Source organism: Parasteatoda tepidariorum, chromosome 1, assembly GCF_982258835.1.
Source record: "Parasteatoda tepidariorum strain Cologne lab strain chromosome 1, Ptep-v5.0, whole genome shotgun sequence".
NCBI classification, from domain to species: Eukaryota; Metazoa; Arthropoda; class Arachnida; order Araneae; family Theridiidae; genus Parasteatoda; species Parasteatoda tepidariorum.
The window spans coordinates 114,494,178-114,514,230 of NC_141755.1; the positions used below are offsets into that span (position 1 = coordinate 114,494,178).

Genomic DNA, 20,053 nt, shown 5'->3' on the forward strand with positions numbered 1-20,053 from the left:
ATGTATTTTGTTTCCGAACTGCTGGCATTCGTTTTTTTTAGAATCGTGTAACATGTGTCAAGATTAGGGGGGGATTGTGAAATGGGATACTTTGTGACAAAAGGTACAGGGGTGTTAAAAAAAAAGGTGTAAATTAAAATAAGTTATGTTCCGCACTGCTGCAAAACGCTCTTTATCAACCAGTTTCCAAGTATCACGATATGCAAACATTTATCGGAAAATTTTCCAAAATAATTACAGCTTAATATTAAAGGGAGTTAGACGGACTTGAAATTTGAACCTTTTTCCCGCCATTTTATTTTCTACATTTTTCATACATTTTTTACTAAATACATTTTTACCTAGCACATTTTTTACTGAAATTATATTTACGCCCGACCTTGTCAAACAACGCAAAGTTAAATCTCTAAGAACTTCAGAACTATTTGTGCTATTGAAAACTATTATAACTACTAGAGCCCGGATTTTGATGACCTAAAAAATCTCAACTAATGCCCTTAAAAAGTGCAAAAAATGCCCTTAAAAAGTGCAAAAAATGCCCTTAAAAATGCAAAAATTGCGCAAAAAATGCCTTAAATAAAGTAAAAATATTGAATTAAGCAAATGTTTTGCTCTTTAAAATTATTATGAGTCATTTAAAAAATATAAAACAATGCAAAACTTGTTCTACGTTCATTAAAGTTTGAAAAATATGTTTTATATCCTAAAATAACAAAAAAAGGAAAATATATGGACACCAAAATATTTTTATTTTGTATAGAAACTTTAATGGATATAACAACTTCCATCTCATAATGTTACTAAATATCAGAATTACATTGGATTATTAAATGTTTTTTGATAATTTGAAATGTAAACGAGCGTCTCTTGTCTGAAAGTAAATTTTCATTCCTGCAGAAGCTTCTTTCAACGTCTACTGATGTTATAGGTGTGTACTTGAAAAAGACGGTCTCACTTACTGACAATTCTTCTTCAATTTGAAAAGATTTTGCTTCGCCTGTTAATATCCTATAGACTTTCTTCATTGTTTGGAAGCCAGTGCAATAATGAAAATTGATAAAAAATAATAAAAATTGGAAAAATTAACAAAAAACTTACAAAAATGCATTAAAATGCAAAATACGCCCAAAAATTTCAAGAAAAATGCCCTATAAATCTAAAAAAATGCTCCAAAAGGCAAAAAATGTCCAAAAATGCAAAAAATGCAAAAAAAATGCAAATGTCATCAAAATCCGGGCCTTAATAATTACTATTTTAACTCTTGAAAACTCGAAGGTAGTAATTTAGCCGCTGATACTAAAATTCGTTTACAAATTTTAATTATTCCGTTAGGCAGAAATGTTTGGAAAATGTTTTTCTCGCATAACTTCAGCATTAGCTATTGTTACAAATAAAACTCTAGACTGTTCTGTTTCAACTTATACTGCACATTCAATTATTTTTTACCAGCTCAAAGATCACAAAGTTATCTGAAACCCCGAGTTTGCTTTGTTTATGTTTGTGCTTTTAAAACGCGTTTCGATAGAGTGAAACAATTTTAAATTAATGTTAATTTAAATAAATAAAAATAACAAACTAAACATTAAAATCAATAGATAAAATTTCTTTTTCGTGCAAATCCATAAAAAGTTTGATATTAAAATTATATTTGATTTTAAAATTGTTGTCATTCCCTGGAAAGGATTGCTACGAAGTCTTTTTCTTTTTATACCGCCAGATAGCGTTCTTTTTAAATTTGTATGTGTTTGTTTGCTTTTTTGTTAATAAACTTTTACTTTCTGTCTGAATCTCGATCCACGGACTACAGTTGGCAGCACGGCCGTGGCTTTGAAAATTATGACGCAGTAAAAAGTTTCACTTAGTTTCGCCGTGATTTACGTCGTTTGGATTCCAAAATCAAAATGAACAGGGATCTGCCGAGTATCCCACTGCTGAACAGTGAAAACTTTTACTAGTGAAGTATTAAAGTCAAGGCTTTGCTGACACTTAAGAAAATTGTAAATGTGCTAACTGAAGAAGTTCCCGTTGATCCAAAGTTGCTGGAACAATGGACATTAAACAATGATGACATACATACAACATCGCTTTCTGATGACCAAAGTCTTCAGTTCGCAAATGAAACTAACGCAAAAATTCTATGGGAAAAAATTCAAAGCACATTTACTGGTAAAACAGAAGATCGAAAAAATAAAAAATCTAGAAATGAAAGGAAATGAAAATGTGTCAGACTATATTGCAAGATCACGAGGACTTCAAACGAAATGTTCATCACTTGGACTGCAAATTTCTGAAAGAGAACTTGTTTATTATACTGTTAGAGGATTAAGAGGAAAATTTGCAAAAATAAGAGAAATTCTGAAAACCCAACGCGAAAAACAAATGGAGGAAATTTTAGAAATACTGCGGGAAGAAGAAAATAGCTTATCAAAATTAAAAAATGAAATTCCTAGACGAACAGAAGCATTTGGAGTAAAATATAAATATGAAAATAGAAGCAGGAAGAAATGTTTCGTCTGCCATAAAACGAATCACCTAGCTAAAGACTGCTATTTCCGAGACAAGAACGAGGGAAATCAGAACCAAACATCACAAGAAAAAAGAACATTTACGAACTATAAATCGGGTATGAACAAAACCAAAAACAATAACGCTCATTGTGCATTTGAAAATCAAGATCATTCTAGTGAAAATTTTGCACTTACCGAAGAACAAGAACAACACCAAATAAATTCAAGTGCTATCGGTAAAAACAAAACAGTTTTTATTCTGGATTCTGGTACTACTTCACACATGGTAAAAGATTTAAACTTTTTTGAAAACATTAATCATGTTAATGGAATAATACAATTAGCAGGTAAGAAGTCAAATTTAATTTCTAAAGGAAAGCTACAACAACAGTTGATAATTGCAATAAATTTCTAACAATATACGATGTAATATATGTACCAGATTTACGAAACAATTTAATTTCAGTGTCTAAATTAATTGATAAAGGTTATAAAATAGAATCTAATGGTAATGATATTTTGATTTTAACTAATGATAATCGCAGTGCTTTAAAAGCTGTAAAAGTAAACAATCGTTTTGAAATTCTAATGGAACCATGTAATAACATTTCACCAAAATTTTTTGATTATAATGATGTAAATAATTCTGAGTTAGAATGTAATGAAGTAAGTAATTTGGATACTTATAATATTTGGCATAAAAGACTATGTCATTAAAATACACAATACATGGTTAAAATGCAAAATGTTATTGGCATAAATTTTAAAGATTTTGAAAATTATCATTGTGAATCTTATGATATAAGTAAAGTAACTCATAAAAGTCATCCAACAATTAATATTGCACAAAGTAATTCTATATTAGAGTTAATTCATACGGACCTAGCAGGCCCAATAAATTGTGATTCATTAGGGAATTCAAGATATTTTTTAGTTCTAGTAGATGATTTTTCTAGGATGTAGGTACATTGGAATATATGCTATTTTTATAACTGCCGTGAGTTTGTAACAGTTACTAATGACTGCCAGGACAAGTTTGGAACGTTAAAAATCAAAATTCTAAACTTCCTAAGGCTTTAGCAAAACCTCAATTCAGAGAAAAGCTGCAGTTTAGCCAAAATGAAATGCGTTTGTGGTTTTATTTCTTTTTTAAAATTTAAAAACTTCCTCCAATGCTGCATTATCTGGGGTCATAAAAATTTAAAAGAAACTGCGAATAAGGCAGTGATTTTGATAATTTTCATCAATTGTCTATTAAATTGGCAATTTTTAAGTAAGTTTAATAATTTTCAAAATATTTAAACTATTCGTTCGTTCTAAGGCCCAGATAATTCTTCACAGCATGATGATATATATACATACCCTCCAACTGCTACGGAATTTCCGTAGTTTCAGAAATCTTCTTTTCAGACGGTAGCAAAATTAATGTCTTAATATTTAAAAAAAAAATAATTTTAGCGTAACTTGTCCACTATTACTATTTTTAGCGTAACTTGTCCACTATTAAGTGCAGGCCATATGGCTAGATTCTTAAGTTCTGATAAAAGTTTTATGAGAGATCCATTTGCTTTAAAAATTTCTACTTTGGTTCGCTACCACTAGAAAGAATTATTTTCAAAATCTTCATAAGTTGGAGGGTATGTATATATATTATATCCGTTTGAACAGCCAACCCAATATTGGCTTTACGATTACTAATGTTTAACTCCGTAGCCTTGTAATTTTGAACCAATACAGAAGACAAGGAAACTCCTGAATTAGTACCCCCAGAGGTTTTGATTAATGCAAAGAAAGAAAGAAGGGGGGGGGGGATCTTTTTCAAAATTGTTTATTTAGTTAAGGCAATAACAAATAGTTTATGGCCTTTAAGTTTTTTTTTGTTTTTCTTTTTATACTTCTTTCTTTATTTTGTTATTATGTGTTATTAACTTGTATCATATTTAATCTTTGTATTCTTTAAAAATATTGTGACTTTGTACAGATCTAAATTCTTAATAAATTCTTGCTGACTGGGCTCGTTCCTAGGCTGGAGTGGAGCCGGAGCAGTAGCCAAACTTTGGACTATATGGTAAAGGGTCCATAATGACCTAGGTACATGTCCAAAGCTTGGAGAAGAGAAGAGAAAGAGAGAGGTTTTGATTTATTGTGAGAACATGGAAGACTTTGCGACTCGACAGATTTAACGTGCATCAGTCACCATTTACTACTCGGGGAGTCTTTGGCCAGCCTGGGATCGAACCCACGAATTCTCGGACATGGGCCCAGTGCCCTACCAACCAGGCAATCTCGGCCCTGAGATGATCTATATATATAGTTTAAAATAATCGTTTTGCTTCAAGTATAAGGCACATAAACTGTAGCTTTTTTATTTTCGTAGCATAACTTTTACTGCTGAAGCACAACTTTATTAACTTTCATCCAATCTTTCAATTGAAACGAGTAAATATCGACACGAAATTCAAAAATTTACAGGTTTGAGAGAGGGCCTCCCTGATTGAGTGGTCTTGCCAATTCGGTTAGCTTGGACGTGGTGGGTTCGAATTCCGTCATAAACCTGTATGATATCCGTTTGATATCAATCCTGTATCTTTATGATATCTTTCTCTTACTTGTACTATCTGTTCTTCAAGTTGACATGCTCTTATAAGTCGTACTTTGTGATGAGCATACAAGCTTGGATATGCATTCAAATAAATGAATAAATACAGACCCATGTGCTTAATTCAAAAGAAAGAACAGGGAACAACAAGTTACTAATTAAAATCGTATAGTAAGAATGAAAGATACATTCTGGATTAAAGTGGGAACCCAACCCACGACCCTTACGCTTTAGAATGTTTAGCGGATTGACAATACTCAGTGGCCATGAAGACCTCAACCATTTGTTTATAGTACATGCATATTATTTATTTGGTTTATTGGATTTACATACATTTGCAGGCATGTGTGCTCAATTTAGACTTATAAACCTTTGTCAAATAGAAGGACAGCAAAAAGATACATCCAGTGTAACAGCGGGATTCGAACCCGCTACCTCCACGCTTTGCACAGCTTTTGGCGAGTGATACCGCTCTGCAAGGGAGGCCCCAGTTCATACATAATCAGGGTTATGAGCTTATATATACAAAGAAATGCCTTATAAATTCTTGTAAAGTGGAAAATCAGAAATCACAAAATAAGGAAGTTCAGTCCAGAAATACAACCAGGTTACGGTTGGATTCGAACCTACCATCTCTATCCTTCACAACGTTTGGTGGAAGGAAAATACCATTAGGACAAAGAGACTCTATCCATATGAAATTTCACTTATTAAGCAAAAACCAGCAATCGGAAGTAATTTCACGCACAGTTTTTTTAACCTATATAAGAGTGCGATATTTAGTTTTTCGTCGCCTACGAGTCGATTTTTTAAGGCCTCAGTTGTCCAGTTCTATTACAACGAAAGAGTCGATTTTTTCGGTGTTACGAACAAAAGTAAATACTATGTCTGTGATTTGAAGTTTGTGTGCCCTACTGCAATTGTGAAGTTTGATTCGATCAGGTAAGTTTACTTTCTTTATTTTAATGTATGAATAATTGCGCCTAGTAATTTTTAAATTAGCCAGACGGAATTTCGCTTGATTATACTTTTAAAGTTGTTTAATGTATTCTTATTCTAAAATAAGTAGTCAATAAAAACTAACACGTAGCACTCTTTGTTCTAGGTTTTCCAATGTAAACCCACCTAAACGTTTTGTTGAGCTTGAAATATTTAATCCTATATGTTCATATGTGCATCGTATTTCAGAATATAATAATATGAAGTAGCTGTAATACTTAATTTTAGAATCCTTGAATGCGTTCGAGATACGTTATAGATTTACTGAATTTTATGTTACAATTTTATAAATTTTTCAAATTTTTAGCATTCTGTAATTTGTAGGAAAACTTTATTTTGCAAAAATTCAAAAGTAAATTTATACCAATTTCTTATTTTCAAAATTTTGCTTTCTTTTATAGTATGGTCAAACTAGTTATTTAAAAATATTTTTTAGGAACTGTTTATTCAGAACAATAGATTATAATATTAGGATTTTAATATTTTACATAACTGAGTATTTTTAGTCCTACTTTATTTACGTTCTTAGATGCTTTTTAATGAAAGGAAATTCATTGAAATTTAAGGATTTTCTCTTGCTGCTATGATAGCAGTACAGTTAAAAATATTTTTTTCTAAATCTAATTTTTTAAGGATTGGAGACCGGCAACCACTAGTTTGGCATACGGAGCAATGAAATTCAATAGTTTTATTTTTTTCCACAAGTGTATAGAATCTACAATTTATCTACCACTCTTGTTAGTTTTAATTTTGTTTATGAGAAAGTAGGTAATGTCCTTGTTTACAAGTCTACTTCGCATTTAGGGTTTTAACACTATTTCTAAAAAGCCTTCAAGACTCATTTCAAATTTTTATCTTCAAGTTATTTTTAAAGTTTAATTATTTATCAAACTGTACTACTTTGCGTACAATTAAGTTTGCAGGCTCCTAGCCAATCCTGGATATTATAATGTGAATATGGTATACAAATTTTAACCACTCTGTGTATTTTGATACCTTAATGGATTTTATAAGTGTATATGAAATTAATTTTTAATATAAATGAACAGGTTTGCTACTTAGTATTGATTATAAACACTAAACAGAATCTAGGGTTTAGTCTCTATGAAAAAAATAAAGAAATTATTACAATTTTTTAAAACCTCTTAAAACCCAGTTCCACTATATTGAGAAACTGTAGAAACAGTTTTATTGCTGAAAATTTTAAGATTTTGATTTCTTTGTGTCTGTACAAAGCATTTATTTATGTAAACTTTTGTATTTACTTTCGTTGGTTGGAAATCTTAATTATAATAAAGACTTTAAGAAAATTAAATTTAAATAAATTTACCTTTTGGTCAATTTTATGCCATGCATATCGTAAGTCTAGTAAGTTTGTTTTTTTGTGTGACCAGAATACAAAGAAATACACCATAAAAATATCCAACATTATACAAAGAGTGCTAAATTTTTTAACAATTAAAAAGTTAACACAATTTTTAAGTTTAATTATTCGAATTTCTAGAAATATATTATCACCCTTGTGAGTTTCCAAATGAAGCTTTCATTTCTGCTATTTTGAATTCGGGTAGTTTAATTTACACAATGTTTCACTTTAAATGCAGGTACTTGTAGCGTTCACTTCTAAAACAGATTAATAACGTTGTGCTTCTCATAACTGTATCAAAACATACTATACAAATCATGAATAAGTCCCGAAGTGGACTGATCGTCAAGACATGATTCCCAATATAACACTGAAGTTGAGCATCAATTGTTGCCGTCAGTGTGCGGGTGGGTGACCACTTTGATCAGCCTGCAAAGAGACAGTGTGCTGTATCGGTCATCATTAAACTGTTCAACCGAAAAGTGCTCGACTTCGCATGCTGGTTAGCTGGCTATCGAAGCAGGGGAGCTATCCCCTCTGCGGTGGATCAAAATTGTGATGACATTTCTTTGGATCTTCCTCAAGGATGTACAACTCTAGTGTGACGTAAACCAACAAGAAACAATTTGAAAACTTTTTGGCAATAATTGTGGGGGTAATGCTGGAAGGACTAAATTTTTTTTAAAAACTTTATTGAAGTTTAATATCAGAGCAAATTTTTTACTTTTTTTCAAATGCTCGAAAAGTTCTGATTTTTGTATTTTTATTCTAATTACGTAGATTTAGAAAACTCAAACTTTTGAACAGTTCAAAATGTTTCTCTTTTTAAGAAGTTTTTAAGTATTTTTAATTTTTTCAAGTAATATCACAATCTCTTACAGATATTCATTCAGATTACATGGAAAATATTTGGTTTTATGGAGAATATATCTAGATATGCGACTACAATGATGATGGTGGAAACGTTTGCCTAAATGCATGAAAAGACCTACTCTATTTAGAGATGCGACTACAATAATGACTGGAAATATTTGGCTAGATGTGTAGGTGTATCTGGAGACGAGACAATGAAAATATTTGACTGGATATGCATCTAAAGTGTATATGAAGAAAAGGGTGAGTTTTTTTCCTACATAACTTATATTTTAACCCTGGATACCTTTACGTTCTTATGATAAAATTTCCTCAGTTTGAAGAATTAGGGTTGTTACTATAACACTTAATAATCTTCAGGTTCCAAACGTTAAAAACAGGATAGTTCGAAAATAATATAAGCTATTACAAACGGCTATAACTATTTAATGAAAAAGTATAGATAAAATTTACAGATTCTGGAAGGAATTTCAACATTTTATATAATTGCACCAGATTTTTCTATGCAACTTAAATTGGTCAACTAGACCCCATCTAGGCGGTAGTCCTTTCTTGCCAAATTCTCTGAGGTAGGTGGCCTTCCACTATTTTTTCCTTTGCACAAACTTCCCGTTTCTTGGAGCATCTTATGCCATCTGCGTATGTTTACATTTGGAGGTTCTTGATTGTAACGCTGGCGAAATCTTCTCTACACTGTGATAACTAAATGGCAAACTCCAAACAGTTAGCATTCTCTTTTAATTTGCAAATACTGGTAAATTTTAGTCTCAACCTAAACTTTAAAATATTTTTGCTCAGTTGAGAAGTCTTTAATTTGATAACTTGTTTAACTTTCTAAGAACTGGCAGCAAAGTTTGTTTCTTTTACATTATGTTTAAATTATTAGAATTTTAAAATTTTTTAAATAGGCTTAAAGTTCTCTTTTTTTCAGTTTGACTTGTAAAATTTGCTATTGATAAATTTACTTGTGTATTAGTTTATACCAAAATAATGGATTCTAATGTTTGTATATTAAATGGTTAGTGAAAAATGATTTAAATTCCGTTAGGTTGATTAACGTCAAGTGAGTAATTCACTTATTCAATTTCTATAATTTGTTGATTAATTGATTAGTAAATAGTTTCTTAACGTGTCAGAAAGGTTCCTGGAAATTAAAAGTACGCTAGGTTTGAAAGGGTGATTCAGCAGCTATACTTACATTTTTAAATTTATAAAGTTTTATGCTTTCATATTTGTTTCTGCGATATTTTCAAAACATATTGATCATTGAAAAATGTATAACATTTATTATATAAAGAGACTCTGTCCATGTGAAATTTCACTAAGCAAAACCCAGCAGCCGGAAGTAATTTCACGCACAGTTTTTTAGCCTATATAAGAGTGCATTATTTACTTTTTCATCGCCCTCGTGTAGATTTTTCGGTGTTACAAACATAACTAATTTATTTGTCTATGAGTTGAAGTTTGTGGGCCCTGAGTTTGAAGTTTGATTCTATTAAGTAAGTTTACTTATTTTTAATGTATCAATAATTGCGCCTTGTAATTTTTAAATTAACCAGACGGAGTTTGTATTACCAAATTTTGTTTGCTTATACTTAAAAAGTGGTTTCATGTATTCCCGTTTAGTTTTCTAATAGTCCAACAAGCGTAAAATAAGTAGTCAATAAATAGTTACACGTAGCACTTTATTGTTATAAGTTTTCCAAGGTAAACTCACCTAAACGCTTTGTTGTGCTTGAAATTTTTAATCCTAATATTAATTGCTAGCGTTGAAATGTGCATTGTATTTCAGGATTTAATAATATGAAGTAGCTATAATACTTAATTTTTAGAATCCTTGAAAGCGTTTGAGATACGTTATCAATTTACTGAATTTTTATGTTAGTTTTATAATTTTTTTTACATTTTATCATTCCATACGAAAATGTTTTTGCAAAAATTCTAAAAAGAAAATCTATGCTAATTTTTTATTTTCCAACTTTTGATTTTTTTTTAAACGTAAGGTTAAATGATTTATTTGCAAAATATTTTTTACTTAAAACTGTTTATATCCAAATATTTTAATCTGGTACTCCGAATCAATATTTTATATAAATTTTTAGTATATTTTATATAAATTATCAAAACATATTTTACAAATTATCAAGTCCCGCAGTGAACTGATCGTCAAGACACTGTTTCCAATAGAACAAAAAAGTCCTAGTCAAACTGTTCTACCGAGAAGTGCAAGACTACGCGCTGGTCGTCAAGAGCCATCAAAAAATTGGAGAAAATTGGAGATTGCATGTGTTTGGATCCTAATCGGGTATGTTCCCCAGACCGTCGCCAATAGCCAATTGTGCAGCTCTAGTGCGACGCAAGTCAACAATAAGAAACAATTTAAAAAAATTTTTTTGGCAATAATTGTGGTGGTAATGCTAAGACTTCTTAAAAAATATATATATATATACATAAAATAAACTTTATTGAAGATTAATAGTGCAAATTTTTATTTAGTTTTTTCAAATGTTCGAAAAGTTCTGATTTTAGTATTTTTATACTAATTACATAGATTTAGAAGACTCAAACTTTTGACCAGTTAAAAATGTTGATCTCTCTTTAAGACGTTTTTAAGTATTTAATTTTAGTTTTTTAAAGTAATATCACAATCTCTTACAGATTTTCATCCAGGTTACATGGAAAATGGATGTGGTTTTATGGAGAATATATCTGGAGATGCGACTACAATAATGATGGTGGAAATATTTGCCTAAATGGATGGAAAGACACTTTGTTTGGAGATGCGACTACAATAATGATGGTGGAAATATTCGGCTAGATGTTTGGGTTTATCTGGAGACGAGACAATGAAAATATTTGGCTGGAAATGCATCTAAAGTGCATATGAAGAAAAGGGTGAGTTTTTTTCCTACATAACTTATATTTTAACCCTGGATACCTTTTTACGTTCTTATGATAAACTTCTTTCTCCAGTTTGAGGAATTAGGGCTGTCACTATAACACTTAAAAATTTTCAAAGAGTGCAAACGTTAAATACAGGGTAATTCAAAATTAATCCCAAATATCAATGTTTATTTTCACTCAGCAAAAATCTTTTAATGTAAACCTGAAAAGGTTTGTTATGCGGTTTACGTGTAAACCTTCTAACCTCAAAACTAGATCTGTGACAATCTGCTCTATTCTATGCTCATTACCCTAATCCAAAACCTTGGAAAACAACCTTCTATATTAAAACCTTAAATCGAGGTTGACGTTGGGTTTTCAAGCGTGAAAAAAATTCCATTTACATCAGGGGTTTCCAACTCACAAGAGGCCGAAGGCCGTAATTAAAAACATCAGTCAAATGGTTGGCCTCAACTTTATCAAAATTTTATATAGGACTCTTTTTATGCTTGAAGGAACACTAAATATTACTGTCAGATTTTTATCAAGTTGTACAAAACGAAAGTATTTAATTACAAATTAAAATAAGTAGATTTTGACTGAAATTTTTTTTGCACCGTTGGCATGTTAAATTTCACAGAAACGAAGAAACTAGGTTTTTTTAACAAAGAAAAGTACTTTAAACCCATATAAATTTTTACGAAAATTGTTCGCAAAAATGATAACTAATATTTTAGTTCACGGGCCACAAAAAAAAAACGCTTGGAGGACAGCCAGTTGGTAACTACTGATCTACATTCTATGTTAATCTTCTAGATGAGTAATTTTTGATTAGTAATAGCTGTTTATAATCGCTATATTCATTTAAAATTATAATTTATCTATATTTTAATCAATCTAGACTGACTTGTTTAACAAAAAATAAATGTAACAATAATAAAGTAGTGAGTCTACTTTTTAAGCCTCTTCAGATCTAACACAAGGTATACCGAATATTAACTTCAAATTTATTTAACTTTAAGATTGCTATGTTTTTAAGCCTGATTTCCTTATCTAATTTTCTGATGCAGTGGAATCTTATTTTGAGTATTTTAATTTTAAAGTTTTCTGCTTTGGGGAAAGTAATTTGCTTCAATTGCGTAAAGTAAAAACTGCACAATTCGCTCTGGTGACTGTTAACTCATAATAAATTCTATAAAACATTTTTAGGGCTTAATTCGTAATTTTTAGAGGTTCCACAAAGTCCTAAAATTTATTTCGAAAACCTAAAATTTTGCAAAACTGATCTGTCATAGATTCTTATTTTCAAATAAAGGTTATCTTTTTATTTTAAACTCTTGAAAATAAAATAAAATTATGCAAGTCGGCTGCCTTTAAATTTTAAGTATGATTAAATTAAAATGACAAATTTTTTTAACGCTATTTAACTTTTTAAAACTGATAAGTATTATCTGAAAATACTTTTATAAAAATTATAAATTATTGTCCCATAAATATTTGAGATCGTTAAATTTAATTGTTTGTGGATATTACATAGATTCTATTCGAAATAGAGTGAAGAAACTTGTATAAATTAAATTTATAAAGTTTTATCTTGATAATTTAGGAGGCATAAAAATAAGGTGCTGATAGTCGTATCTAGAACTTAGTTATTCGATCAAATTTTAAAATTATTTGAAGGAATCCCTTTGAAAATTTTTAAAAATCCTCTATCTAGCTTGTAAACAATCATAAATTTAAACTCCAAACAATTTGCATTCTCTTTTAATTTGCAAATTCTGGTAAATTTTAGTCTCAACCCAAACTTTAAAATATTTTTGCTCAGTTGAGTCTTTAATTTGATGAATTGTTCAACTTTCTATGAACTGGCAGTAAAGTTTATTTCTTTTTCAATATGTCTAAATTATTAGAATTTTAAATTTTTTAAGAATAGGTTTAAAGTTTTTTTTTTCAGTTTGGCTTTTAAGATTTGCTACTGATAGATTGACTTGTGTATTAGTTTATACGAAAATAATTTCTATGTTTGTATATTAAATGGTTAGTAAAAATTATTTAAGCACAGTTTGGGTGATTATTGAATCACAAACGTTGAATAATTCACTTATTCAATTTTAAGATTTGTTTACTAATTGGTCAGTAAATAATTTTTAACGTGCCCGAAAGGTTTTTTGAAATTAAAAGTACACTAGTTTTGAAAGGGTGAAACCACAGTTAGACGTTCTTTTAAAGTTATGTTTATAAAATTTTATGTCTTCATATTTGGTTCTGCGATATTCTCAAATTATTGACCATTGACAAATGTTTAAGATTTATTATATAAAAGAATATTATATTGAAATATTAAATATTTACAAAATGTTCACACGAATGCTTCACCTTGAGGAAAAGAATCTAGTTAAGGTAAACAAATAAAACTCTTTTTGAATTAAATAGTTTCTATTGAATATGCTTAAGACTCCCACATTTAGTAGTTCATGAACAATTTTAAAGCTTATTTTATATATCTTATCGTAATGAGTAAAATTTTATTCCGAGACAGAAGTATGTATGGCGCTTCACTACACCTAAATATAAAGTCGTAGCCACAATTTTTTGAGTTTAGATCACTAATTTTAAGGGTTTAGCATTTTTTCCTTGCTTAGGAAGTAACAAATATTTTTGTTTTCAGAATGGCAGATAGGAACTACTGGTTTCATGTATTCCTTCTACAATAAACTACATGGCGATTTCTCTGCTACACCTCTGTCATAATTGCAGCGTTCAGGTCCTCAACATTTATTTATGTTCTATTGACTGGTCTCGTATCTTCGGTGCTTTTCATTGCAAATTTCATTGTTATCTATAAGATGTTAATTTCTGATATACAAATTTTATCTATAATAATTTCTCTTGGTTTTGAAAAGTAAATTAACTATGTAAAAGTTTATGATTGATAAAAATACTAGGTTAAAAAAATTAGATTTTGGCTTTAATATTTTAAAAAAACTTTTGCTGGAATTTAAGGTATTCGAGAAAGTTTTAGTCTCAATTTTTTTTACAAAGATTTACTTTTTAAGCCTTCTGCGCAAACTTTCAAAATTTCTAGCAAAATGTTTTAGGTACATTTCTGTTAAATGCAAAATAATAATCTGCCATATTTCTATCTTCCGCAGGCACGACGCAGTTTTCCAAAACTCTAAACTGTTCTCGTCGTTTAACTTTATTGTATCACTCCATTTTTTAAAAAAAACTGTCGCCGCCATGATACTAGTAATTTAAAACATTTGTACTAGACATTCACCTTGTACCAAGAAAACTTGTGAACCATATTTTTTTAGAATGCTTAAAAATTCCGTTATAAAAAAAGTTTAAATTCGAACTTTAGTTGTTTATTCTTTTACGAGGGGTAATTTGGCTCATATTAGCGTGAAGTAGAATGGGGTTTTCAATCAGGAACTCCTATACCAAAAAGAATAGTTCACATTGTATAAAGCAAATTCTAAAGTGAATAAATCGTAAATAAAAGTGTGTAGAAATATTCGTATTATAGTTTCGGTACTACAATGCTAGAGTGCTTTAGAATGATCTAAGCTTAAATTTCTAAATTTGTATTTATTTGGAGCGTAAATTTTGGCACAATTTAATTTTAACAAAAACCTGACATTCAAACTTCGAAAAAGTGACTTAAATACAAAATTTTTTAAATTAAACAGTTATTGCTATATCTAATTGCTTAATTTATGAACCTTGTTTTACAGTAGTTCACAAACTATTTAACTTTTAGTATTCATGCTAGAACATTCAAAAATAAAATCTCGAAACAAATTCGCAGACATGTCTCGTTTCTTCTTTATTGATGCATTAATGGTTTTGTAATAAATCCCTTTAACTGAATTTAGACGGATCCACACAAACTCTATACATCAAAATTGTGAGAAATGAAATTTCTAAATATCCTCCACCCCTGCACCTTTCACGGATTCATAACTTGGAATCATAAACTTGACAGTGAACACACACAAATCATAATGTGCTATAGTATTCTAAATACAAATTTAATAAATTTAATTTAAATTTTTAAATACATTGAAAAAATATATTTGTATACTGTAATATAAATTTACCTCTCGTGTACAAAACTAGATTTATAGCTAAGTAAATTTTTGAAAAACAAAGGAATTCAGTTTTAACTTAATAGAAGTATGTTTTACTCTCTAAGCAGAGGGAGATATTATAAAGGTGCTCATTAAGAGGAAAACGGGATTTCAAATTTTAGGTTTCCTAAATTAATTGTATAATTCAGCATATTTTTACTGTTCTACATGCTTTAACTTGCAGTTAAAATAATTAATATACAAACTCTCATGCAAAGGTTTATATAGACTTAGTGTAGTTAAGACCGATTATAAAATTTAAATATAAATTGTTATCGAAGTAACTGCTTGTTTTTACATTAATAGTTAAAAAGTCTGGATGTATTATCTGGATAATTTAAAAAAGTTGTAGCCATTTACGAGTTAGAAGGGGATAAAATTTTCACAACTTACGAAACTTATTTTTTTTAATGAATGAGTATTTTTGTTAAAGTACTTAAAGGCTGTAACGTTTATATATTTAAAGAAAAATAAAATTCAAATATTTTTGGTTGGCAAATTTTCAGGGAAGTTTAATGCCACTTATTTTTGCTGCTGAAGTAGAAAAATAATCCGTAATTTACTAATCACTTAACTTACCTTAACATTTTACATCTAACACTAACTTGCTGCTTCAGTAGTGGAATAAGTTTCTTTAAATTCCCCTAAAACAGCAAATATTATGCAGAATTGAGTAAAGACTTAAAATTAACGGTATAAAGAAAATTTCGCAAAAAAAATCTATAAAATGTAATTTTTCCCGAAACTTTTGGTTTAATAATATTCCCGTTTTGCCTAAATTTTAAGTTTTTCTTTCTAAAAAGTAAAATATTAGCATGTGGAACAGTTTTTATTTTTTACGAACACAAAATAGTGAATTCCTTCATAAAATACTAAACAGCAGTTTAAAATCTTTTAAAGCTTATTAAATTTTTAAATATAATTAAATGAAGTGATTCTCTTTAAAGAAACTAATACTTGAAAGTTTACAAATTTATTATCGTGTAGTACATTTTGTACCTTTCCTAATTGTTTGTGATTTTTTTCAAATTGCATCTTCGTAATATCTTGCCTGATGTAATATTTTGAGTATTTTAAAGCGTTGAAAACAGTTTCAAGATAAAAATGCAGTTCTATCTTAAAGTTCTATTAGTTAATTTTAACTGTAGTACGGAATTTTCACTAATAAAAGCTTTAAAATTCTTAAAGAAAAGGTAAAAACAAAATATTAAACAATTATAAGAAGCACATATAAAACAAAATGCAAATATAGCTGTCTACAAGGACTACACATTTTCTTAATCGTCTGCACCCCTCGTCCGATACCATATTTTCCTCTAATACACAGATTTTTACTATTTTCAACTCTGCAGAAAGAATCCAGTTCTAAAATTTAAAGCATTATTAGCAATCAATGAATTATACTGTCTTCTGTCTTAAATCTCTATAAATTTTTAAAAAAAATAAGGATTTGTATTAAAACAGATTGCTGCGTTTTAATATGAAAAGTTATGAAAATGCTTTTATTAAAGTTTTCCCAAAGTTTTCAAAATTTCTAAAAGGCTGAACAAAGTTATTATGAGCTAGTATATTATGTAATGGGAAGTAGAATAAGCTCTGGTTATATAAAATTTCATAACAGTTAAATTTATTTTTAAAATGTGCCTGCTCTCCTTAAACATTGAAAATTTGATAGAATTAAGGCCGCTAGGCTATATTTAGGAAATTACTGCTCTTTTTCTATTCCAGTTTCGTAGCTCAATCCCAGCATGAGATCAGTTGACGAATGATAGAATTTTATGTCGTTTTATTCTGTAGTAATGTTTTAAGACTACCTGTTCTGGAAATCTGTGTGCCTGAGATGTTAAGTTGAAATTGTGTACTACTAGAATAGGTAGGCAATGTTTTTTAATAAAGGTATGAGTTATATTTATTAAAATACAATTTGACCGAAATTTTAATTTCAGTGAAATTTAAGTTAAACGTTTAAGTACTTTTTACGCAAACGTAGTTAGTTTTGACAGATAAGCTTAAATTCTATAAAATAAACAGCCAAATTACAGGACGATTACTGTTCTTAATTTAAATCGAAACACCAGGATTATACACAGTTGTATAGACCTTCATGAAGGGGGTTTCGAGCGAAAGTAGTATCATTCGCGCTCCAAATATTAACTGTCAGTTCAAATTAATCATTACTCAAATCTACAATCGCAATTTGACATTTTTAAAAAGAGTAACCGAAAATTCTCTACGCTACTAAATTCGAGGTTAAAACTAAATTGAGATTCGTAGACTTTTAAACACTATTAATTTAATTACTATTAATTTTTCGAAATTTTTCTGTTTGATTTGGAGATTGATATAGCGCTAACATGAAAGCTTGTGTACGACGGAAAATTTTGAAATTTCTGAGCAAGTATGGAGTTTGATTTGGTAGCGGTTGGTTACGTTGCTGTACGTAAAAACTCTCCGCTCTGACGTACTTTAATTTAGAACAGTTCTTTATCGGTTTTTTTAACAGTTCGTTCAGTTCATACAGAGCATAATAGGGGGAGGTTTTACTTGTGAAAAGCAGGTATTATGAAGGTGCTTCTTGAAAGGGGAAAAAATTCAAATTCTAGGTTTTCTAAATTTAATTTCGCATATTTTTACTGTTCTACATACTTTAACTGTCAGTTAAAGTAATTAATATACGAACTCTCATGCCAAGATTTATATGACTTAGTGTAGTTAACGCCAAATATAAAATTTTAAAAATTCATGTAAAAACAAGTGATGATTTTTATTTAAAAGTCTGGTTACATTATCCGGATAATTTAAAAATGTTGTAGACATTTACGTGCTAGAAGGGAAAAAAATTTCAACAAATTAACAAACTATTTTTTTAGCATTTTTTTTTGTTAAAGTACTTGAAGGCTATAACATTTTTATATTTAAAGACAAATAAAATTAAAATATTTTTGTTTAGCAAATTTTCATAATTTTTAGGACGTTTAATGTAACTTAATTTTGCTGCTGAAGTAACAAAATAATTCCTAATTTACTAATCACTTAACTTATCTTAACATCTAACATTAACTTGTTGCTTCAGTGGTGGAATTAGTTTCCTTAAACTCCTATAAAGCACCAAACATTATGCAGAATTGAGTTAAAAAAAATTTTAAATTAACGTTGTGCAGAAAATTTCGCAAAATAAATTATAAAATTTTTCCGAAAATTTTGTTTTACTAAATTTTCAGTTTTGCCTAGATTTCAAGTTTTTAGTTTAAAAGTAAAATATGGTATGTAGAACAGTTTTTTTTCTTAGATGGATAGGCAATGTTTTTTTCAATAAAGGTGTATGAGTTATATATCTTTTTTAAATACAATTTGGCCGAAATTTTAATTACAGTGAAATTGAAGTTATACGTTCAAGTACTTTTTACGCAAACGTAGCTTGCTTTGACAGATAAGCGAAATTTTAAAAAAATAAACAGCTGGAAAACAATTGCAGGACGATCATGATTTTTAATTTAAATCGAAACACGAGGATTAAATCAAGCTGTATAGACCATGAAGGGAGGGGGGGGGGTTAGAGCGAAAGTAGTATCATACGCGCACGCACGCAAAATATAAACCGTTAATTTGGTAGCAGGAATACTGAATAAATTAATCATCGGTGCATTACTCAAATCTACAATCGCAATTTGACATTTTTAGAAAGAGTAACCAAAAATTTTCTGCGCTACTAAAATCAAATAGTTTTAAACTTTATTGAGATTCGTAGACTTCTAAACACTATTAACTTAATTACTATTAATTCTTTGAAATCTTTCTGTTTGATTTGGAGATTGATATAGCGCTAACAAAAAAAAAAAACTTGTTCAAAAATTTCGAAATTTTCCGTTCTATACAAGTGTGGAGTTTGAAATGGTAGCCGTAGACGGCCCTCTTCGTCCCCCACACTCGTTCAGCAGCTTCGAAAGTTTCAGATTCCCTAGTGTACGTTGCCGTACGTAAAAACTCTCAAAGGTTATACTTTAATTTAGAACTCTCTTTTCGTTAAGAAATTTAAGACGTCAAAGTGATATATTGTAACTTAGAAAATAAGGAAGTGAGAGCTGTATTAAAAAAAATGTTTAGTATTCAAAATTAACTAAATTTTAATTTTTAAGTTGTATGAAAAATGGTTTATAACGACTCGAGATAACGGTAAACTAAGATGTGTATGCTAAAAGTGCGTAACTGTTAAAGTTATCGTACTTTCTCTATATTACCTTATAATCGGCTTAAAAATGGTAATAAAACTTTTCTGGAGATCTTGAAATTTTAGCAAAGTGTCTGTGAAAACGAAAACTTTAACAATTAACTCGTACTTTTATTAAAATTTTGTGAAAACAAATTCAATTACCGACCTGAGTGAGTTTCATTAAATTGCATTTAACAGTTTTGTATATTCAAAATTCTAAGCACTTAGAAAATTTCTTTAAACTAGCGATTTATTACATAAATAATAATTTTTAGGTCAATTTTAATATTTTTGGATTAGCATATTTTAAAATTGTGTTTGGGAAATTTTTTTACAAACAAGAGAAGGCTATGCCGTGCATTAAATTGTAAAGTGTACATTTTATTTAATACTATTTTTAATTAAATTCTACTTTACGACAATTATTCAAATTTTAAACTTTTTGTTTTTCCTAAATATTTTGTATCAGCTAAATTAACATCG

General features: G+C 29.2%; 1 long non-coding RNA gene across 1 annotated transcript; it reads left to right on the plus strand.

Moving 5' to 3' along the window:
• The first annotated feature begins 5,878 nt into the window (after positions 1-5,878).
• Positions 5,879-19,211, plus strand: LOC147816752 (uncharacterized). The gene is made up of 4 exons (XR_015429013.1): positions 5,879-6,048; positions 8,353-8,587; positions 11,003-11,239; positions 13,896-19,211. It is a non-coding gene; the product is annotated as an uncharacterized LOC147816752 (long non-coding RNA).
• Positions 19,212-20,053: the final 842 nt, after the last annotated feature.